The 20,728-nt window shown below is 44.4% G+C and overlaps 1 protein-coding gene and 1 long non-coding RNA gene across 3 annotated transcripts in view; one reads left to right on the top strand and one right to left on the bottom strand.

The window, feature by feature from the left end:
* The window catches only part of Prkca (protein kinase C alpha), a 400,362-nt gene that overhangs the window by 129,677 nt on the left and 249,957 nt on the right, over positions 1 to 20,728 (top strand). The gene's annotated exons all lie outside the window — the stretch shown is intronic.
* LOC121831496 (uncharacterized) lies at positions 1,570 to 15,517 on the bottom strand. The gene is made up of 4 exons (XR_013041937.1): positions 15,452 to 15,517; positions 9,793 to 9,878; positions 6,840 to 7,095; positions 1,570 to 4,042 (listed from the first exon to the last, which is right to left on the bottom strand). It is a non-coding gene; the product is annotated as an uncharacterized LOC121831496 (long non-coding RNA).

Raw genomic sequence — 20,728 nt, 5'->3', positions numbered from 1 at the left:
AAATTCCTTCTTGGACTACTTTATTCTCTACTAGTTCAGTGAGGGAGAGTTTGTCATTTCCAACACCACCTTTCTGTCCATTTCTTCCCTGTTGACATAGAGAGGCGAGGAAGGACCCCCAGCTGTATGCCAGAGACTCTGTTTGTTTTCAGGGCAGTTATTCTGCCCGCCTAGGGAGAGTTTTTAAATAATGATTATTTGGAACATGTTAGTTTTTGTTCAGTGCCCCGGTCTTGTTCTCTACTGTTTCCTGACCTCTCATTATTTCAAGTGAGAAGCACAGGGCCCGCTCACAGTCTGTGAGTCTCATACAGCACACGTGCAGGAAGGGCCAGCCCGGGGACCTTGAGTAATCCATCCGCAGTCTCTAGGGATGAATCATTCATGAGTGCAGGTTTTCCATCCAGCTCATGGGATGCAGGTCTTTCTTGCAAAGTTGATTTGTTAAAAATTCACACTTGCTTTGGGTTTGTTTCCTGCATCAAGAGTTGCATTGTTTTGTTTTCTGAGTGAGTGTAAACGAGTGGACACACTCAGCCTCAATGGTCATGTACGGTGATGAATTCTATGTATGAAATCTATGGATGTTGTTGATTGTAGACTTAAATGCCTAGCACCAGTCGATTGTGATTTACCATTACCACAAATGTACTGATGACCATGTACCTGAAATCATGGCCATTACTTTGGTATATGATTATAATACTAAGTTTTGTTTGTTTGATTTTTGAGACAGGTTTCATGTATCCATGACCCTCAAACTCACTGTGTGCATGCATGTCAAGGTACATGTGGAAGTCAGAGGACAGCTTGTGGGAGTCAGGTTTCTTCTTCCACTATGTAGTTCCTGGGGATTGAACTAAGATTGTCAGGCTTGGTGGCAAGTACCTTTAACTGCTGAGCCATTTTGCCAGTCCTTAAGTTTAATTTTAGCTGATACATGAAACCATAAAAATGTTTGGGGTACTTTGTGATACCATGACACCTTTTACAGTGTTTGAGTAGTAAGATTTCCTAAATTTGACTTATTCTAATAGCTGCTGTGGAGGAAATTTAGCAGCTGATACACTGATATGTGTGCAGAGAAAGTGGGCATTGATTATGAGCGAAGGGATGGGACTACTATCTCCACTGTGTGATCTCAATTTCCTACATAAGGGAGGGAATTCATTTCAAATGTAAACTCACTGCTGTGTGCACAGCCCTGTCCCTAGCATTTGTAAAGATTCTAAGACAAGCCTGTACCTTTTTCCATAGTCAGTGAACGGACTTTTTGGCAAGCCAGCTGCACATGTGGGTGGAGGAAACATCTGGCGGCTGAGCTGAGCAGTGTAGTGAGGACTGGTCCCTTGTGTAGTGACTGAGGGAGTTTGAAGCTGTGCCAGAGATCCCTGTGTGTGTTTCATGTGCTGCTGGCGGGTCCTCTGCCTCTAGAAGCTTCCTCTGGGCTTCTGGGCACTTGCTGGGGGAGTTAAAGGGGCTCTGACTTATTCTGGAACGTTTCTGAGTGAACAGCAAGTAGCTGCCTCTCCCTTCCAGGTTCTTTTGACATTACCACAACACAGGACAGACTTCTTGGCAAATTATTATTCACCGTAAGTTTGCCACATTGAACGTTACAAAAATCAATAAAACAAAGATAGAATCCATGCTATTGAGAACTGATAAGTCTCCCAATAAAATTCAGATGCCATTCTTTTCTTTTTTGGTGTAAAGCACAAAGTTTTAGATGTTTGAGATTTTAAATAAAGTTGACCTTATTTCCACGTCTCTTCAGGGCAGGGGACAAGAGTGGGATCTAAATCAATGCTGCTGGCACAAGCTTTGCCTGGTGCATTCCTTCCCACAGGGGTCAAGGAGGGAAAATCACAGCAGGAATTCAAATCGTGACCCCCTTTCCTTCCTAAAAAAGGCTGGAAATTACTCATGTCCTCAGTGTGGAGTTTAAAGCTGGCATTTGATACTAGAGAGTAATTCATTCTCGTTGTAACAAGGAGTATTGAAATGAGAGTACAACCACACTCAGACCCAAACAGAAGCTGGAAGAGAGGGCTGTCCTCAGTTTCCCTGAATGCATGGGTTCTAGTGGCAGCCCTCCATGTAGCAAATCCTTTCATTCTCATCCCTGAGCCACTTGCAGAGGGGCGGCCACCCTGCCAGTAAGAGGTGGCGTGGGAGGAACTTGTAGACAGCATAGTGTCCCACAAACTTTAGACTGTAGAGTTGTTTGTCCCAATTACCATGAGCAATTAAGTCTCAGGGACACCAAAGAGTTTCAGTAAGGCATTGTCACATTGCTATCCCCTCATGACATGCTACAAATGCAGATTTTAGTCAGAAATTATTAAAGATAGTATGACATTCCTGGTTGGCTTAAGGTAAGGGGAAAAAAAGCCCAGTTTTCTCATTTATGAATGAAAGACTGAATGATGTCTTAGTTTAGAATGAGAAAAATACTTAGGGGAACATTTTTCTTCAGCTGGGCAAAGTATAACAAATAGTGCCCACTCCAGAACTTTTAAATTAGAATGAGGGCTGGGATGGTACCTCAGTGATAGAACATTTGAGTCTCCTAGCATTGAGGAGACTGTGGTTTTGGTCCATGGCATCATAAAAATAACTAAATTCAAATTTGTAGAATAAAAGCAGAGTGGACTTTTGTTTGTACTTTGAAAGATTCTTTCTTTGCTCCAAGGAATGCATGTGTTGAATTCTTCTCCCCGAGTTCTTTCTCCCTGCTGTGGTGCCCTTGCTCTGAGAGTGTGTTTGGTCGAACTTGCTTTCCAGTTCCCTTGATTCCTTCTTGGGTACTTCTAGGAATTGGGTGGTGTTATTTTGATGCCTAGAAGATGCCTATTTCTGTTGAGCAGGAATACAAGTTGAAGATACAATGTCTCCTAAATGCTAAAGTCAATCGAATAAATATATATTTTCTGTTTGGTATTTTGTCCTTAAGAATGACAACTGTAGAATGGGGTTTTCCTTTATCTGGGTTGGTGCTATATAGTTAACTATGAGAAAAGGTAATGTATAAGGAAAAAAATTAAATAAGCTGGAAGAAAGCAAGCTACTTTTTGTTGTTTGCAGTTACATGGCTGTTTCTGAAGCTGAGGAATCCCAGGTCCCCATTTGGTAGGGTAGGCTATATCTCTGGCTGTCACAAGCACACGTTTGTCATCTTAGAGCAGTGGTTTGCAGCCAGCTGACCAGTTTGCTTCTGAAGATGCACTTTTGTTTATGGCCAATCATAATCCACATTTGTCTCAAGGGCCAACTTTGCTGTGAGCAGCAGCTGTTCTCTGGCTACAACACGAGCACTTTCCTCTACTTGCCTTTGGTCCCAGACATCATCTTGCACTTTCCAGTTGGACACTGACCTGGAGAGGATGCAGCATTTCCTTCAGGGAAGGCATCCACATCCAAGATGTGATCTGGACAGAAAAACTGCAGCATCATTGGACCAAGGGCTCTGAAGTGGTCCTGGGAAGGAGGGTAGGAAGCTGGAAGTGAACAGAGTTAATGGAGAGGGAAAAAGCTGGAATCCCCACAGGCTGCTTCCTCATAGCCCCACAGGGCTGATTCTCTATTCTTCAAGTCTCTCCAAGGCTTCCCTTTGGCTCTGCTGTCCCCCAAGGAAGCAGTGAGGGGATATAGCTCAGCTCAGGTCCCTCCTGTGCTATGATTTTCAACATAGGGGTTCTATCAGAGCCAAGAAGGCCACAGACTGTGATGGGTTGCCTTGTGAGGACAGAAAACATTACTCCACAAAATTCCAGAGTCTCCATGACCTTCCCTCCTTTGTCTGTGATCACCATTTTCCCCTAGACTCTGCTCCTCTCACACTATATCTGGCCACAGACAGATCTCATCTCTGTCTCCTCATAGCCTTCTGGGTATCTAGTTGTGCTCAACATATTTGCTGGAGATTAAGCCTATAGTGTTACCAGAGTTTCTGGGAACATATCTTCCCACTCTTTTCTTGCTGCTCCATAGCCAGGATAGTGATTTGTTTAATGTAGGAGTAGATGTGATGGACACTGTACTTAAAAAAAGAAAAAGAGTCTTATGTGATTATTGTTCATTAGAGAAAATAAGAAAATAGAAACCAATTATAATGAAAACAAACATAATCAGATGACAGCTATGCTGTGGCCCCATATTGCAGGTATCTCATATCTATTATCTATCTATCTATCTATCTATCTATCTATCTATCTATCTATCTATCTATCTATCTATCTATCTATCTATATCTCCTTTGCTAGAAGAAGATATGGCTCAGCAGGTGAGAGTGCTGTCTGCTCTCCCAGAGGACCTGAGTTCGATTCCCAGCACCCACATAGTGGCTCACAACTGACTGTAACTCCAGTCCCAGGGATCTGACACCTTCTTCAGGTGTCCATAGGGACTGCAGGTGCAGCTATCTAGACACAGGTAGGCAAAACACTCACACACACTTAAAAACAAATGAAAAAAAAAAAAAACAAACCAATATCCATCTCCAACTAGCTGCTAAGCAACTCATCTACCATTGTAATTGTATGGTTTTATATTAATGACATAATTTTGCAAATTGGCGTTATTGGGGTGCAAAGTCTTCAGGAGGATTTCCACATTCAGTTGCCCACCGAGCCGCCTAGTTTTGCCACTTGTGTTATGGAGGAGTTGTTTGGAAGTAGGACAAGGAGCTGTCTGCAGCTACTTAAGCTTTCAGGAGAAGTGTTTGATGTTGAGTCCCTGGGACTTTATTTTTGAAATGCAAATGTGCAGACCACTGGGATAAAGTCCTAGCTTCTCAGGACAGGTATGTGGAGCTTTGTAGGAAAGAGAGAAACTTTGGGAATGTGTCCTCGGTCCCCTGGGACAGATGGTGGGAGCTGTGAGGATGAAAGAGCCTCGAGAATCGCTGCATGGCCACAGGCTCAGAGGTTTGCAAAGAACCCAACTGCTCCAGCAGTGGAAGCTGTCTCCCTTCTGGGTAAAGGCAGAGTGTGTCCGTCCATGCATACGCCTGCTCCACACACTCAGTTTTCTTTTGTTTAGCAGAATTGGAAAATAGCGTGGTTTGGGTGACTGTGCCAGGAAGAGGCTACAGAAAGTCACATCACAGTCACATGGCACCAGAGAAACTTCCCAGACCTATCTCAGGGCTGCTGCTTAATGGGCCTGAACAAGTTTGCATTTTTACAGAGCAGAATCATAACAGCAGTTGGAGCTACCTGGCCCCGCCCGGCCTTGGGGACCTGATCTGTGTAAATCTGGCAATTCCCTAGGTGTCGAACAACTCAGACTTAAAGGGCACCAGAAGCCCTTCATTTCAATACCAAGGATTGCCCTTTTGAAGCAGCCTTGAAGGACTTGACATTCTAGGGTTTCATTATTAGAGAGACAAGCAAAGGCAATGAGATGCCACTCTGAAGCAAATGTTTAACCACTTGAGCAGAAGAGGAAAGAGAGTGCATTAAATCTCCAAAGGGAATCCACAAGTCAGCTTTCCCCTTGCAGACTGATGGGCAGCTCACACCTCCAACTAAGTGAGTGTTTAGACAGTCCTGGGGGCTGTGTTCAAAGCAGGAGAGGGAGCACCCCATTCCAAACCTTTCCTTGTGTTTGGGATCTGTGTGAGGCCGATGTGTGCTTTTAAAATTTCATTTCTACAAAGTGCTCCATGAGTCCTGAAGCACAGGGCTATATAAGCTAATGACCACTGGCCTTATCTAGGGCAGATCCTCTATGTTCTGAAACAAGATTAATCTTGCATTTGTGGACTATGTAATAGTTCCCTTTCTCATTGTTAGGGGCAAATACCTGCAAACCCAACTTAGGAAGGAAGTGTTTCTTCGGACTTTCGGTCCCAGGGTAGAGTCCGCCGTGGTGGGGAAGCCACCTTGGCAGGAGCTCAAGCTAGCTTGTCACTTTGTGTCAGGGGTCAAATGCTGGTGCTCAGATTGCTTCCTCCTTTTCATTCAGTCCAGGATGCCATCCTGTGGAGCGGTGACACCATAGTTAATGTAGTTCTTCCACTAACCAGATATAGATCATCCCTCAACAGACATGACCAGAGGCTTATCCTATGTGAGTCTAGATCCTGCCAAGGTGACAATCATAAGGAACCATCACACTGACTAAATTCTTCATTCCTCAGAATTTTGTTTCCATCACTACCTTTCCCTAGAATGAAGTTGGTTTTTTTTTTTTTTTTTTTTTTGTCAGAGACATTCAGAGAGTAATGCATCGCTAATAAAGAGTGGGTGCTCTGAGGTGTGTCACATAGCCTTTGACCTCTGTTCTCAGTCATCACCATGGATTATACCTGTACCTGACAGCACGTTCCCTGAGAGCGTCTACAGAGGTGGCCAGCCTGGATATGGTTAGTGTCTTTCATTAGACCTGGAGCTCACTGATTTGACAACAAGCAAGCCTCACCCCCTCCCGGATTTTTCTGTCCCCTCCCACCCTCTGGCTTTTGTGTGGGTGCTGAGAATCTAGACTCAGATTCTTACACTTGCATGGCAAACACTTTACCCACTTAGCCTGCTCCCCAGCTCCAGGGATTTCTTACATCCACACAGAGAGCACATTTAATGCTATGCCACTCTCCCCCGTGAAATCCCTATCTGGTTCCAGGAAGAGCCATATGGATAAAGTTGGACTTGGTTTCTGGTGAAAGAGTGACTTCAAGGTCATAGTGAACCATCTACGTGTATTAGTGAAGAAGGATGATGGGGGGGTGGGGATGAACCAGAATTTTGTCAGTAAGGAACTATTCACAACCAACATGGCAACCTCTCTGGAAACCAAAGTATGAGGTGGGGGTGGTACCTTCTAAAAGTCCTGACCTTTGTCTTTCAGTTCTAGAGGCCATGGTTATAAGGAAGGAAGTCAGGTCTTATGGCCCACTCAATCCAGTGCCAACATCCTGGGTTTGCTCCATGATGGTAACAAGGTAGAAATGATCTGAGTCATTATTTATAGCCAGCCCGTGAATCCTATTAGCACTTCTCCAATTTTCTCTTTGTGTCCAGGGAACAGAAATCCATTATCAAGTACTTCCACAAAATGACCTCACATTTCCTTCCTGGGCTCAGTGCGCAGCTGTTGGAAAGAAGTGAAGAGCCAGCAGAGTTATGTTAAGTCCTAGGGAACAAACAGCTCCCAACTGACAGGACACTGCCAGGCAGAGCCATTGGCCTGCAGATGCCCAGCCTCATTTTGCAGAGGAAGCTTCTGGAAAAGAGATGTCTTGAGGTTCTCTGTGGGTTTCCAGAGAACACAGTGGTAACACAGTGGGAGAATGGAGGTTGCATGTAAAATGACCATAGGTCTTTCCAGTTCCCAGAGAAACTCTGCCTTTGAGAGCATAAAAGGCCATAGCTGTCTCCACCCAACTCCTACCCCCGACCAGCAGCCTCTGCTATCTAAGCTGTGTGTCTAACCTGGCCTAACTGGGATGGTGAGTGAGGTAGCCTTTGCTTTCTTTCAGGCTGAAGTGGAGCCCCGAAGCATAGCTGCCCTTCTTTCTTGGTTTATTTGTTTCCTTATTTTGGAAGGGACTCATTACATAATCCTGGCTGGCCTGAGAACTCACTATGTAGACCAGGCTAACCTCAAGAGAGCCAGGTGCCTCTGGCGCCGGAGTGCTATGATGAAAGCTGTGAGCAGAATGTGTGGCAGCTGCATGCCTCTCTTCTCTACCTGATCTCTCTCTTGCACTCACTTTAGCCACGGCCACCACAGCTCATGCGTCTCAGACCCTTGACCTAAATATTGGGCCAGTGACCCTACCCTGTTGCCCGTCCCTGCTCCTCCCGGGGGTCAGGATTCTCACTGTGACTGACTTTACCCCCATACTTCTCTGTTACTTTGCTTGCTCCTTCACACTGTGTGGAGGGCATGGGGGGGGGGCGCTGGCTTCTTCAGGTAGAGCTCCCTACATGCATGTACACACCACATAACACATAGAAAAAAACATTTTTGAAGAGTAGTGTGACTAAAGCAGTATTATGAAGACTCACTTCTGTTGATGATTCCTGTTTTTTCATATGACTGATCAAGTTCAAGTGATCCAGCAGCAGACAGTCATTTCAAGAGCCTCTTATAACAACATACCCTAACCAGGGAAAAATAACAGGGATGGTGCAATTGACATGGTCAGACCCCCAATGACACTGTCTCTGTCTCCTTGTGTGTATGTGCCTGCATGCCCAAGAGCATAAAAAATTGATGGGGACCCCAGACTGTTTGCAGTGTGCCTTCCTGCCAGGTGCTCAGGGATTAATGTAGTCTCTACATAGACTTGCTGGAAATAGGCACCAGTCTAGTTGCAAGGCCATTGTTATTATGCAAATCGGAAAAGTACGCTCTTAAGCCACACTTTTGAGAAATGATCATAACAATAGTGTTAGGCTGGGGATACACAGTATGTTTAGCAGTTGTAATGAATCAGATGGAAAGGACCAACATTGCAGCCTCAATAGCCACATTCCATCTTCAGCTTTGAAATGTGCTGGCTACGTCCATATAGTCTTAATATAACACAAGCTCCCTTCTTCCTTTTTTTTCTGAATAGTCCTTTCAGATATGTTTTCATTATCCTACATCTTCAACATGAAGGAACAGTGGGCAGTGCCAAGAACTTTTCCCAGGAGAGTTACTGTGTCCCTTACTTTGGTTGAGTGTGGTTGTTTTGGCATTACAGAGAATGCACAAGCTTTAAAGTTGGATGTTGGGTGTCATCAAATGTATGAGCACTTTCCCCAGCAGTCATTCCTGTGGAGCAGTTTTTAGGTTATACTGAAATGACCAGCACCCTTGGGCACCTGCTTCATTTTGATAAAGACCTTCTCCCACCCTCTGGGACAGGGAGCTGGCATCTGGCAACCTTCCTTTCTACGGGGTCTCCATCTCTTGAGGACAAATGGGAAAAGCTGACTCCTTTAACTATCAGACCTTCAAGTGTGGTATGGATAGCTAGGTTGCAGGCTGAGCCTTTTCCTTTCCTGTCAGTGCTCCTCTCATTTTAGAATGTGGTTCTCAGCCTCATCTTCTTGTCTTTAGAAACCTAAGTCAAAAGAACTAGGTGTGGTGGCCCATACATGCTTGTAATCCCAGCATTTGCGCTCGGTGGCGGCGGGGGGTGGGGTGGGGGTGGGGGTGGGTGGGGGGTATGTGATACAGGGGGATTGCTGTGAGTTTGAAGCCAGGCTGGGCTAAGTAGTGATTTCTAGACCAGTCTGGGCCTAAAACAAAATGAAAAAAGAGGGAGGAGGAGGAGGAGAAGGAGGAAGGAAGGAAAGGGCTTGCTGGAGAACCTTGGGTTGTGTCTAAGCAAGAGTGAAGATTTAGTACATGGAACTCTTTCTTGCCTCCCCCATGCCAGGTACTGCCCATGCGTCAATACACCCTCTTAGCTTGCTGGGCAGCCATGCTGCATTGCTAACGGCGGGAATTCAATGGCTCATCTTCACTGGTGCTGTCCACCCATCTCCTCCCTCTACATTTCTGTACTTTAAGCCAGTGGTTGGACTGTGAATCACCTTATTACTTAATGTCTTGGTAGTGATCGTCTTGGTCCAGCTCTAGGTTTTCCTTTTGTTTTCTGACCTGGTCAGACAGGACAATGCCTTATCCTTTGGGAAATGTGACATCTGGAAATTGACCCCCTGAAGGCTTCGCCTCTCCTAAACTCATCTCCGTCTCAGCTCACACATGAAAAGTATGTGCTTTTGTCTTGGGTACTTTTCAGACCTAGGAAATGCCTTCCTAATGGCGCCCTGGCCTGTTTCATCTCACCTGTGTTCCATCTTCCCAGGACTGGGTGGCACCATGGCTTTCTTTGGTCTTTTTCTTAGTAGCTGACTCTCTTGATGCTGTTAGCACTGGAGAGAGAGAGACAAGCTGGAGCTCTGCAGGTGAGTCACTTCCAGGTGTGCCTCTCTGTACCATGACATGCCTGCCCCCACCAATCTTATGTCCTGCTTGTCCTGCCTGCTTTATAGGAGGACCTGGGCTCACAGGGAAATGGTAGAATGGAAGGAGAGGCCGCCATCTGTAGCTTGATCTGCTGGACACATGGCTGAGACTCCCCATGCCTCATCTTTGGGAGGAGATGGGGACCTGGGGAAGACGCAGTAAGCGGTGAAGGCTCTCCCACTCCACCTTTGCCTCTCTGTCCAGGAGAGGCAGTCAGTGGGATTCTGCTGCATGTTTTCTCACTGTGTCAGAGAGCGAGACGAAGCATCCCACCCCTTTTTGCCTGCATGGACTGCATGTAGCAGCCTTGTTCCTTCTAGCATTCTTTGAATGCTGCCTGTCTGTATTTGGGTTTTCACTTAAAAACATCCCATAAATCTTTTCCCTCAGTCTAGACCCTAGTTACCAATTATTTTGGAACCTGATACAGGGATCTGTATTTAAAAAAAAAATAAAAACCCAAATCACACTTGCTCTGATCTGAAGAGAGGGAGGGAAAATCCCAGGTTGCTTTCCTAATCTGAAAATTAAAAATATGAAAATATTCTAAAATCTGAACATTTTTGAGCATCAGTCTATTCTACAAATGGAAAAATCCCACACCATGAAATTTGTTTGATTGTTTTAGAGTTTTCCTGCTTGGCCCACAGTCAGGACAAATCTCTGTCACCTGCCAGTCCCACAGCCGCTCAGACCCAACCAAGTAAACACAGAGACTTACATTGTTTAAACTGTTTGGCCTAATGGCTCAGGCTTCTAGCTATCTAGTTCTTACATCTTAAATTAATCCATTTCTATAAATCTATACCTTGCCACGTGGCTCGTGGCTTACCGGCATCTTCACATGCTGCTTGTCATGGTGGCGGCTGGCAGTGTCTCCTTCTGCCTTCCTGTTCTCTCAATTCTCCTCTCTGTTAGTCCCGCCTATACTTCCTGCCTGGCCACTGGCCAATCAGTGTTTTATTGATTGACCAATCTGAGCAATTTGACTTACAGACCATCCCACAGCAGTTTGATGAACAAAAGTATCAAAATACTGTATAAAATTGTCTTCAGACATGTATCTCAGGTGTGAATGAGAAATGAATTTCATGTTTAGGGCTCTGTCCCTAAGAAAACTTTTAGGGATACAAATATTACAAAATTTTAAAAAAGTATCAGAAGTCCAAAAGTATGAGAAGTCTTAAGCACTTTGGACAAGGGACACTCAGCCTGTGTTTGTGCACCTGCTGTGTGTGAGAAGCCGGCATTTAATGCTATTCCACACGGGGCCTGACAGACTCAGTAGACTTGGTTGTAGCAGGAATTCTTAAAAGTTCTTAATAATAAAATCAAACCTGAGGCGGGTTATTGGGGTCAATGCTGGTAGATCAGAGAGACAGAATAAGCCACAGCTATCTCACCTCACCAGTTCCTCAGCTGGTCCTGTTTCCTCAGACTGGAAGCTTCTGTGTCCTCATCCAGAATGAATCTCAGCTGAACTGCTGCTCGAAAGCCTGAAGCTTAACCAGCCACATGCTTAACCAGCCAAATGCTTAACCAGCCAAATGCTTCTAGTTTCTGGTCCTCACGCCTTATATATCTTTCTGCTTTCTACCACCACTCCCTGGGATTAAAGGCTGGCTTTCTTGGATTAAAGGCATGTGTCACCATGCTTGGCTTTTTCCAATGTGGCCTTGAACTCACAGAGATCCAGAGGGATTTCTATCTCTGGAATGCTAGGATTAAAGGTGTGAGTGCCACCATTTTCTAGCCTTTGTATCTAGTGGCTGTCTGTTCTCTGACCCCAAATAAATTTATTAGAGTACACAATATTTTGGGGAACACAATACCACCACACTTGGTGTTCTCATTTCCATGTCTGAGGGGACTACGTTTGTGAGCTTGACATACACAAGGCCAGGTGGTTAGATGGGGGCAGGAGCACAGGGCAGTACCTTACCCACCTGCCAGGCCCAGCAGGCTGCATATCTGGAGCTCCCTGGGAGCATGTTCCACATAGCCAGAGAGAGAACCATTTCCAAGATTCACACTACCCCAGGTTGGTTAGCGAGTAGTAATGCCACCCCCTACAGAAGCCTCAAAATGAATAAAAATTCCATTTTAATATTAATAAAAGTTATCTAAACTATGGAGACAAAAGGTAAGGGATGGCCTTTCAATCATGGGGAGTATGGTTAACATTTGTTCATGGTGGTTTTGCTGTTTGGGGTTGTCCCTGTTTTGTTTGTGTTTAGCTCTGTCTGTGTATTTTATTTTGGGCAGTGCTGAGAACTGAACCCAAGGCCTAGTGCATGAAAGGGAAGCACTTTTTCCCAGCCCTGAGCTCTATCTCCAGCCTTGGTTTTAGCTTGTTAACAATAGCAGCTTTGAAATATATTCGCGTAATGAGTGGTTCACTCAAGTGAAATGGTTATGCGTGAAATAGTTATGCTCAATGGTCTCTGGTGTCGTATGACCATCACCTACAGAGGAAGTGAATTAGCTGTTCCATCCTGTCATTCGGCAGACCCACACGTCACTCAGCAGACCTCTTTCAGAATGCGGCTCTTGTTGAACTTCAGTTCTTGCATGAATCAGTTAATATCAACTTAACCAGGTTCCTCCTTCAGGAATTGAATACTTCAATATCTTTTATTTGGAATTTGCTTGAAAATCATATAGTAGCACTCTCACCCCTCAAAAGTAAAGCTAATTACTGCTAATATTTTGTTTGTATGCCAATGTATCATTTTTAAGTTGACAGCATTCTATTTTGTAGTCTCTCTCTTTCCTTTTAATGATGAATCCTAGATGTTTACCTACATCTTAGTTCTTCTAATGGATGTGCATTAACTCCCTTTTCCAAACTCAGCTAGTTTCTGGTTTTTCATAAACGCATGCATGTCACTGATCTTTATGCAAATCTGTCTTCATTTACTTGGAGTTAATTGCTGTGTGCAGTGACGAACATGATCTCCCCACAGTGTTAAGGCCACGACAGTTAGACATAACCCAGGTTTTCATTCTCCTTTGCCCTTGGTTGTTGTTTATGTGGTGGTCACCTATGCTGAACCTTCTGAGTTATATTTTTTAATTTCTCTACAGACTCTGTGGCCAAGTGGAGAATTATGTTAGATGAGTATCTGGCAAACTTACACACCAAACAAGTCTAGTTCTATGCACAACACTCCAAGTCTGATGATTTGCAAAGCATTGTGGGATCTTGCAGTGCCTGGCATTACTGTGTCATTGAATGTATGATGTTTTAGCTGAATAATGCGTGAATGGTTGGGGGAAAAAAAACCACAGAGCAAACAGAAAAGAGTAAAACTAATTATCCCCAAACACCAGCCTGAAGATAGCCCTGTGAACAGTGTTTTGGCTGCTGGAGAGACTCACTCTCATGCAGAAACAACCAGGACATAGTTTAACATTAGAACAGGTACAAGTTTTTTTTTTTTTTTTTTTTTTTTTTTTTTTTTTTTTTTTTTTTTTTTTTAAGTATCGTGTGACAGCATAGCTTAAAAAGTATTTGTAGTGAAAGAGAGATAACTCAGCAGTTAAGAGCACTGGCTGCTCTTCCAGAGGACTCAGGTTCAATTCCCAGCACTTACATGGCAGCTCACAACCATCTGTAACTCCAGTCCCAGGGCATCTAATGCCCCCTTCTGGCTTCTATAGGCACTGCACCTCATATGGTGCACATACATGTAGGCAAAATACTCATCCACATTAAAAAGGAAAGGGGAGGGAGGGAGGAAGGAAGGAAGGAAGGAAGGGAGGGAGGGAGGGAGGGAGGGGGAGAGAGAGAGAGAGAGAGAGAGAGAGAGAGAGAGAGAGAGAGAAAGAAAGAAAGAAAGAAAGAAAGAAAGAAAGAAAGAAAGAAAGAAAGAAAGAAAGAAAACCCAAAACATTTTCAATGTAAAATTCTGAGTTTGTTGTATTTTTTTACATTTATTTGGCCTTATGTTTCTTGGCATGTGTTTTGAGACTGTGATCGATTTGATCTATTTGTCTGGTAAAATGATTTTTTTCTTTTCTTTTTTTTTTTTTTTTTTTTTTTTTTTTTTTTGGTTTTTTTCGAGACAGGGTTTCTCTGCGTAGCTTTGCGCCTTTCCTGAAACTCACTTGGTAGCCCAGGCTGGCCTCGAACTCGCAGAGATCCGCCTGCCTCTGCCTCCCGAGTGCTGGGATTAAAGGCGTGCGCCACCACCGCCCGGCGATTTTTTTCTTTTCATTTGCTAATTTTCATTTGTTTTTCTGCCACTCTGGATGCCTTAAAGTCCTTATTTGTGTGAAAGAAAATGTTCCCCTCCATGTTATTCACCACAGTCACCTGCGGCTTTGGAATCTCTTGGATAGCTTCAGATTTCCTTGCTGGAGGCTTCTGGCCCCCTCCTTTGTAATTATGTGCTGTTCCACGTCCCTGATGTTTTCTTCATTCCCAACGTTCTTGATAAAAGGGAGGTAATTAGTGTATTATGGCTTCTTTTTTGAATTGTTAGCCAAGATAAGCAGAGGGGAATGTGCTACATGGTGAAAATTTGCATAACAATATGAGCAGTCTTTGTCAGCAGAGCTCAGTGTAATCTCGGGAAAACGAAAGCACTTATTTATGGAAAGTTCCTGCATGTACTTATCTCGAAGAATTAAAAATTACCGCCGGTGGTGGTGGCCTCTAATTTCAGAGGTAATATCACACCCTGTTTGCTCTCAGTACACCCTGGTTTTCAAGCTACACCCTGACATCCTTCTGTCAGCTCTGAGAGGGTCCCTTCCCTCCTCAGAACACTGACTGCAGTCAAAGCCAAACCAGAAACTTAAATATGGAACACTATAGAATGTTCTCTCCCTATGGCTCACAGGAGCTTTGTATTTGCATGGCAAATGAATGAATGAATGAAATAATAGTAGAGCACATTTCATTAAAGCAGTGTTTCCTAAAATACCTGGGACAGCCTTATCATTTCCTTCTAGGAACCAGAATCAAGAGTAACATTTTCTCTGGATGAGAGTCACGCTCCTTCCCAACAGCCCTGTGTTTTGCCTTTGACTACCTGTCTCCACAATTTGCATGAGGCAGCTCAAGCCTCTTTTCATCATTTTGCATAAATGTTACTGCCAAACTCTGTCAGCTGGCCACCCCAGCTGGGAGGAGAGGAGTCCCCGGGCCTTTAGTCTTTGCCATGCACCAGACCCTTCTGTCCCAAGTCTGCCCTGACTCGGGCAGGGATGAGGGCCCCGGCTCTGTGCTAGCATCTCCCTTAGGGCATCTCTGCTCTTCGCTGATTCTTTTTCTCACTACTCAAGCATGGCGCCTGGGGAATTCTCATTTCTAACTACACCATCCTTCTCGAGAACAAACTCAGATTTCCATCGTCTCTTGTAAGCAAGATGCCTGCAAGTGTCATGTGAAGTCCTGGTGTCCCCCAGGGTCTGCTGTGGCTTCCTGACTGTTGGCTAAGTGACATACACAGGTACAAGATTATGGACTTACAAATGGCAGAAAGATAGAGGATTTGGCCTCATCACGCCCTTGACCTTGTTGCCAAGTATGAACACAGTTGCTACACAGTATGAACCTAGAATGTTGACTGCTCTGAGACTGCAATTCCATCACAACTGAATTAAAGGGCTAGCGAGATGGCTCAGTGGGTAGGGAACTTGTCCTATAAGCCTGAACCCGAGTTCAGTCCTCGCAGCCCTGCAGGGAAAGGTAGAAGGGTGAACCACAAAGCTGTCCTCTGACCTCCACACCCATGCAGTGGCATGGCAGCACACACAAAGAAAATGCTTTAAAAGGAATACGGGCTATTTTGACTTAAGCATAAAACTATAGTCTGGGACCAAATGAAAACAGAGGCAAGAAGGAGCCATTGCCTTGTCCACTCACCCTCCCTCAGGCCCCCAAAGGTCTCCACAGCTTCAAAGTCATTAAAGCAGATTCTTCCTGAAGTCTCCTGATACTCCAGTTCTCAGATTAGCTGTGGATGCTTACTGCCTTTTAAATTAGCAATATCCTTTGCAAAAAGGAAACTGTGGGTCACTCTCCTGGGCCTTGGATCCCTTGTACATTCCAAATGGATTTTCTGGATGGTTGTCAACTTGTGTGGGAGCCACATTCTGCTCAGGACCAGCAAGTGTTTTCCCAAATGTGACCACTGTGTAGTTATGGCTGCAGATTCCAGCTGGTATGCTGTGTAGAAGAAAGCTAATGATTTTAATGTGGAATTTTGATAATATACTGGTGCTGAACCCTATAAAAGTTCTGGCTTTATTAAATCCATCCATAATTATGAGCAAGGGATCTATGCAAATGTCCCAGATATTTCTGAACTTCACAGTTTCCATTTCCTATCAGTTCAGGTTTGAATCACCTTTTTGCTTACAGTCAGCTATTGTCTTTTGATGCTTTCCCCATGGAAATATTAACACGGTCCTAATTCATTTGTCTGGCAATAGCTCATTGTAACTTTGGACTTAATGTGTTCACTAGTGATGTAGGTAAATATGATAGACACAGATGCACCATCTCATGGAGATGTCAGGGAGGAATGTCTTGAATCTCCTACCTCTTGTTTTGTTTACATCATTTCATTTTTGCCTCTTGAGCTTTTTACTTTCTAGAAACTTTCTTGATACGTGTATGAATTTCCAGGGCTTCCATAACAAATTACCACATACTGAGTGGCTTAGAGAACAGAAGTTGCCCTTCAGTTCTAAAGGCTGACTGTTGGCAAGGCTGGCCTCTTCTAAGAGCTGTGACAGAGAATCTACTCTGTGACTCACCCCTTGCTTCTGGTGGCTGGTGGCAATTTCTGGTATCCCTTGGCTTGTAGACACATCACTCTAGACAGTCTCTATTGTAGTGGGTAGCCATTCCAGCTTGGTTCTGGAAGTTCCAACCCCCATTGAGACTCTGGCAACTGTCACGCCTACGAGGCGGGGCGAGGGGAGGCGCCTGGGGACCCGAGAGCTGGATGGGCCAGCGCTCGCTCTGGGCGCTCTCTCGGTGCCAGAACGCTGACCGGTGCAGATTGACTGTGCAGAGCTCCGGAGAACACCGCTGGATTGCGATACACCTTCCCCAGACCCTGCGACCTACCCATTACTTAATTTGTGAGTTACGCCATTTAATAAATATCCTTTTAACTACGTGGAGTGGCCAAAATAATTTCTCCAATACTCTATCTTCACATGGACTTCTCTCTGTGGATGGCCTCTTTTTGTAAGTTACACACTTGGGTAGGAATGTGATCTACACCAATGTATGAGTCCATCTAATTAATTATATCTGCAACAACCTAACTCTACATAGGATCTCACTGACTTGAGTTGTAGAGAAATAAAGTTTGGCCATGTTTGTAAGACCCCATCTAATTTATGTTTTTAGCTTTAAATATTTCTATTTTCAGATAAGCACAGAAGTAGAGAATAAGGTCATAAAGACCACGTTCCCATCTTGTATCTTCAGGAATCATCAGTGTTTACAAGTCACATGCCATCTGTCCTGTGCCTTTGTCTCACCCTCTGCTGGGAGCCTGTTCAAAGGGATCACAGATAGCACATTGTTCTAGGTGTGTGGTTTTTAAAGACAGAGAGGAGCAGCAGGCTACCCTGTCTCACCACAGTGGCAGGGAAGGGGAGAAAGGCCAAAGTGCTTCTGTTCATCTTCCAACGTGCGTACGGCTGGGTTCACCCTGCAGCTCAGTAAAGGAGAGAAGTGGGAGATTAGAAGGGAGCAGGGAACACACACACACACACACACACACACACACACACACACACACACACACGGTGGGGGGGGTTGGGGAGAGGAGGGATTGAACCAGTGGCCTTCTGAATGCTATAAATTAACCACTGAACTATAACACTGGCCTTTTAATTGTTTTTATTTTATTTTATTTATTTTTTATTTTATTTTATTTTTTTTGAGACAGGCCCTTCCTAAGTTACTCTGTTTGAACCTCATATAGCTCAGGCAGGCCTTAAATTCGTGATCCTCCTGAGCAGCTGGGACCACAGGCCCATGCCACCCAATCCATAGGCAACTTCCCTTTGCCCCAGCTTTCTCCTTAGTCTTCTCCCAGCTCTCAGATCACCCCACCCTTCCCAGCACCAACCACCTGTGAATGTTCCTGGCACCTCTTTGGCTCCCGGGGTTCCCTTCACTGTGTAGACAACTTGTTAGAAAGTTTGGCCTGCCTGCCTCCAGGCGTCTTGATGCTGGATCTGTTTGCCTGTCTACCTGGGTAGTCATGAAGCAAACCTGCTCAGCTTGTCTAGGACAGAACCCCAGGTCTAAGCCACATGGAGACTATTTTCTCCCTCAGCCTCTATGATACTTAGGTAAGTCCCACATTCCAAGTCCACCCTCACCATTTTTGACCTCCTGTACCCACACTCTACAACTCACACACCCCCACACACCTTCCCAGCCATCAATCCCTTTACCACATAGGATTCTGAGAGCAGAAAATCATCTAATTCGGAGCGGCACCAACAATAGAAACACGCATAATGTGACCTTGTTCTCCAATATCTTAAACTGTATGGTGTGTATGAGGTAGAGACATACATGAAGCAGATGACATTCTTAAAGTTCCGGAATGGCTCACGTGACCAAGAGTCTGAATGAAGGTGAAGGCCCCAGACACTGATTTCTGACTTGTTAGTTCTCCTTAACCTTCTTTGCTCCAGCCTTGTCCCAGGGTTCCCCTTCGGCTCTCAGATGGTCATACCATTCGCCTAGCCGCTGGAGCCGGTAACTTTGGAGGAGCCTGTCTTTCTTGGCCTCCATCCTTCAGTCCTTCAGAAGATGTTGCGGATCCACGCAGGGGGCGGGAACACAAAGAGAGGACACTTAGGAGTACTCAGTGAAATTCTAGAAAAGGGGGAGGGAGGAAGAGTGGAGGAAGATGGTTGCACGGCCAGGTATGGAAAGAGGAGTTTTGAAAACATTTGGGCGTGTGCGTACCTGCTTAGAGGCTGCAATGTGCCATCTGGTAAATGGCATTCTTTATACTGGGTGGCATGGCACATTGATTTGATTTGTTTCCACACAACTTTAACATGTATCCTAGGAGAAGACTGTTTTCATTGTTACAAATCTGAAACCAATAATTTTCCTTTAAAATGCAAATATAAGTTCAATTTTCCCTCACTTTCCCTATGAAACTGAAAGCACATGGTGTCTTAGAGATTTTCATTTCATTGAATTTTGATGTGACGTTACCTTTCATTAATCCCTTCTAGCTAAGCAAAATTTAATTAAAACCATCTCACATGATGGCAACCATTCATGTATTTTTTTTTTTTTTTAAAGCTCAGGTGGGCTTGGTGGAGCAGGCCCATGATCTCAGCTCCTCAGAGGCTGATTGCAACATTCAAGGCCTGTCTGGGCTATACATTGAGTTTGAGACTGGTCTAGACAACTTTGTGAAACCTGGCCTCAAAATTTAAAAAGGAGGAGAGAGAGGAGGAGGAGGAGGAGGAGGAGGAGGAGGAGGAGGAGGAGGAGGAGGAGGAGGAGGAGAAAAACAAAGAAGAGCTGGAGGGCAGTGGAGAGATGGCTCAGTGGTTAAGAACACTGGCTGTTCTTCCAGAGGACCTGAGTTCAATTCCCAGCAGTCATATGACTGCTCACAAGCAGCTCTAACTCCATCTCCAGAACATCCAGAAAATTTGACGCCCTCTTCTGGCCTCTTCAGGCACTGCATGTGGTACACAAATTTGCAGGCAAAACACCCATATATGTGAAAAATAAAATTTAAAACTTTTTAAAAGATGGCTGGGGGTAGTGCTCAGCACTGGACTGCTTTCTATCACACACACGGCCCTGGGTTCAACTCCTAGTACCACAATGAGGTCAGGGAGGCTTGGGAAGTTTGGCTAAATATAGTCCTGAGTGAAGCAGGACTATACAGTTAGCAGATTGGAATCCAGAATGTGTTACATCATGGCTTTCCCCCTGCTAATTTTAAATAATAAGAAATTGTTATGCCTATGTTCCATTTTACATAATTATTGCCTGAATGTGAAAGGATTTAGACTCGAAGTGAAAGGAAGCGAAATTATTTTTTTTGAAGAAGTACAAAGTGATCCATGACATTCTGTTTCCTCCCCATGACAACTAGTATCAGGCATATGTAGGGCCGTCCCATCTTGTGTATAGATCTAGCGGTAAAGATGTCAATTGTTTGGAGAAGGAGCCCAAGCCGTGAGGGCACTTATTTCTGTCATTGTTATTGGCCTTACCATCACACGTGTACTGGCAATGCTGGGGAAACGTGTGCTGTGGCCCGCAGCTGTACAGTTGTGTGAGTCAAACTGAACCCATGGCCCTACTCAGATCTGGCACTGGTTTCACTGGGAATTTTAAAGAATGAAAGAAAATATTTTTTCCTGATTTTTGAATAAAAATTATGAATGTAAATACCAAAAAACCCATGTAAATGGGGTTACAAGTCTAAAACTCTTACTGTCTATGACTTCCTATGCTACTTATGTCATAATAATTATTATTTATAATTTTGTAAATCTTGCTCTTGGGTTAAACACTTACTTTTTATTGTAGTAAAACATGTTATAAAAGCAGGGCAGTGGTGGCACACGCCTTTAATCCCAGCACTCGGGAGGCAGAGCCAGGCGGATCTCTGTGAGTTTGAGGCCAGCCTAGTCTACAGAGTGAGTTCCAGGATAGGCACCAAAACTACACAGAGAAAAAAAAAAAATGTGAAAAACATATGAATTTTACCATTTAAACTGTCTTCAG

Source organism: Peromyscus maniculatus, chromosome 8 (genome assembly GCF_049852395.1).
Source record: "Peromyscus maniculatus bairdii isolate BWxNUB_F1_BW_parent chromosome 8, HU_Pman_BW_mat_3.1, whole genome shotgun sequence".
In the NCBI taxonomy this organism is placed as follows: Eukaryota; Metazoa; Chordata; class Mammalia; order Rodentia; family Cricetidae; genus Peromyscus; species Peromyscus maniculatus.
Note: the sequence above shows the minus strand (reverse complement) of the source record. Positions and strands in the feature narration are given on the sequence as shown.